Below are 3,596 nucleotides of genomic sequence, written 5' to 3' on the forward strand. Positions count from 1 at the left end.
GGTAGTCTATTGCCAAAACGAAATTGACAAATGAATTCCGGGTGTGCCGAGACTGGGGACGGGAGATCCTTGCCACTTTGGCCAGCGTTGGCCCAGAAGTACACCTGCGGGAAGGCAGGTGGGAAACAAAGACAGCAAGAGAAGACCATTTTATCAATGTCATACACTTCGGGTGGGCTTTTGTTCCATTTACGTTTTTGGGTTTTTTTTTTGTTGTTTGTTTGTTTGTTATGAGGGGGCCAGAGCTTGCTCAGAAATCACAGAGCATCGCTAGGAGTTTTTACAGGCACCATTTTGCCATAGCAAAGACTTTTGGCAAAAGCTGCGGAGGCGCTGTGGATGACAAGATGCTCTGTGAAGACCCAGCTCTGAAGGACGGAGGTTTCCCACCTTTTGAGCTGTTTCTGCCAGGCTTCACGTGGCTCCAGGCACCCCTAATTTACACAGACTGTACAACACAGCTGTTCTAATGTGTTACAATGTTTGTGTGTATGTACAGAATATCTTGTCATTCAACCTCTTCTCTACACCAACGCCCACAGCAGCAGCTCTTTTTGCTTCAAGATCTAAGAGGCAGTGGGCACTCAAGCACAGTTCCAAGGATAGCATGGATTCAGTACCAGGTGTACAGAAAAAAAAATAACAATGAGAAGTCGGTTTTGAACTAGATTTACATTACGATCAACAAAGCCTCTCTTTTTCAGATTATCGTGTGTTAACTGTGCCCCTCCAGCACCTTCACAAACTATGGGAATTGCTCATTACTTGAGCATAGTATTTACTTTGGCATCTGTGAGCAAGGGGATCTGTGCTTCAAGGGGGAGAAAGTTCTTAGGGGAGAAAAAAAAACCCTAAGCATTTATGTTATTCAGGTGTAACCTAAAGTCTGTGTTTTGATTTCATTAGTATTAGAGAAAAGCACTTCAACTGAAGTACACCTTTGTCATAACATGCAAAATAATTTGGCTTAGTTGGCTAATTGTAGATGCTATTTAAAAATGAAATTCAAAATACCTAGAGTAGTTGTGAACACATAAGGACTTCTAGGGACACAAAGACTTTATTAGCAGAAAAGTGCCAAGTAGAAACCATTCATGCAGAAGGTAGCTTACTTAGACAAAGAAACAATACCTTTTGAATACAATTTGACACCAGTATTTCAACAATATTTTAATCTAGTCAATCCATTCCAGTATTTTGCTGTTAGTGCTCTAAAGGATCATTCCAGGCCAGGCCATACTCTTTTTATCCTTTTCTATTTGATAAATCCCTTCCCCCTTTCCATTTTATAAAAATCCTTCTCTAAAAGAAACAACAAAATTACTTATTGCACTGTGATTGAAAACATGCCTTCCCTGCTCCTTTGGTCTGCCTAGCCCATGGCCTCATATTGGATTGATTATCTGCAGAGAGCAACCTAGCTCAACCATGCCATGTGCTATTACTCGACTCCCTCTTGCTCTCCAAGTTCACACCAATCCTCCTCTACCCTGCATACTTGCATTCCTGGACTCTGTATCCCCAATCCTTAACCATAAGGTCGCTCATCCAAGAAAATGCCAATATTAATTTGAAGTTTTTCAGGTCATACAGATGCTCAGCTCAGACCATTTTGGAATAGAAAGCCAACCTCTCACTAAGAGTATTTTTTAGGATAAAAACCTTCAGAAGAGACAGTATTCTTTATCCTGAAAATAGTAAGCCAATTTCTGCACACATATTAGATACTTTGTCTCTTCTCACAAAGAGCACACTAAGTTTACGTCAATTATTACACAAGTTTAGCAGATTAAATCAACTACTGGCTATGGAGGAGAGAGGCAGAATCTCTACCGTCCATCAAACCAGAACATCTTGCAAGACTCCCACCTTGTTTCTCCATCCTTTCAGCTGCTGGTTGACAAATGTGGATAAACATCATGGTAAGCCATCTGCTTCTCCTTGGGTCTCCCCTCCTCTCTGCCATCAACTTTATCAATGAGCTTGCCCAGTATAAAGTAACCCCAGAGATTAACAAAACAGTTTCATGAGATGTGGTCTTTTTTTATACCAGCTCCACTAGCTGGATTCCTGGCACTAGGGCATTTCTGAGTGTCTACTCTGAGCAGTCAGGTAAACTCTTACACATTCAGCCAGATTAGTGCCCAATCATTTCCTACAGAGAAAAAAGACGGAGTTGTCATACTGTTATTAGTACTGTCAGAAATAATTTGTAAAATTAGTTCTAGTTCCCAGAGGCCATACACAAGTGTCTATTTCTTTCCACTCTCTACAAAGAACACCTAGATAGACAGCTACCTTGCAAAAATTACATTTATAGCATTCATAATAAGAGATCATGGGAGTGCACAGGTCATTATATTGAATGAGGAAGCTATAACAGTAACTTTTAAGATCCAACTGCCCAGTTTTATAAACTGGAACGGAGATTTTTCTATGAAAACTCAGTCATCTTCCCTACAAAAATCAGCAAAACAGCAAAGTACTTACACAACAGCAGTATTTGTACATGTTGAACTATAGTCTTGTAGAGAACATTACATCAACTAAGGCAGCTCTTTTCCCCAAAAGCTGACATTGCATAAAATTGGAACAGAAAGATATGTGAAAAAAGACTGTTACATACAGCAAATAGCATTAGTTATTCTATACTGTGAGTAGTTGTTTGTGTTAGAGATATCTAGTACGTTTTTACTGCTATTAAGGAATACCTTAGTCCATGATATAGTAGTAATAATTCTCAGGGTAAGTAAAAGGAAGTACTCATACGGAAGTCAGCCATGCAAAAATCATTCCAACTCTGCTCCAACTCAGTGACAGAGCAGGATAAAAGAGGAGCAGGGGACACTCTGTCTCTTGTAGAGGACTTCCAGAAACAGGAGTGTCCCTTAAAAGATTTGACAGAGCAAAGACACCAAATGTCTAGTCTGAATTTAAGCTTCTAAGTAATTTCAAAACAAAGTTGTGGATTTCATGATGAAAGTCCAATAGAAACCGGTCCCATGCATATCCAAATTGAATAGGTTGTTCTAAGCACATTACCTGAAACATTTCCCCTTTTTTGCCGTTAACAGACATCTATGGGCCACAGCCATGCATTTCTTTTCCTTGGTCTATAAAATGAAATGGGCAAACCACACAAATCACTAACTGAAAAGCAAGTTTCAATTATTGACTTCATTGGGTACTTTGCATAAAAGATAACAGGAAGTTTGGATCAACTTTTCTCCCAGGTTTGAAAGCAGCAGCGATGGTGTCTATCAAACTAATGTTACTTCTACAGTGCAAATATGAGCGCAAGTGAACAAGAGTTTTAGCAGTACAGGCATTTCACAGAGTAGGTACAGGTTCAGCATCGTAGAAAGATTGCAAAATAACCCTCTCTATACCCAGCATTCCTCTTTTCCTGACATAACTGTTCACCGGTTGGTATTTGAGGCAGGATTATTACAGGATGCACTGGAAATTCTCTATGACATTAATGCATCATGTGGGGTCAAGAGAGGACTTCAGATGTCAAACCAAAAAGAAATAACATAGCAGACAGCTGTGCTTTGTAGTCAGTCTTTGAGAAGAAAAGTTTACCATCTAAAATG

Source organism: Mesitornis unicolor, unplaced genomic scaffold, assembly GCF_000695765.1.
Source record: "Mesitornis unicolor isolate BGI_N332 unplaced genomic scaffold, ASM69576v1 scaffold2321, whole genome shotgun sequence".
Taxonomy (NCBI): domain Eukaryota; kingdom Metazoa; phylum Chordata; class Aves; order Mesitornithiformes; family Mesitornithidae; genus Mesitornis; species Mesitornis unicolor.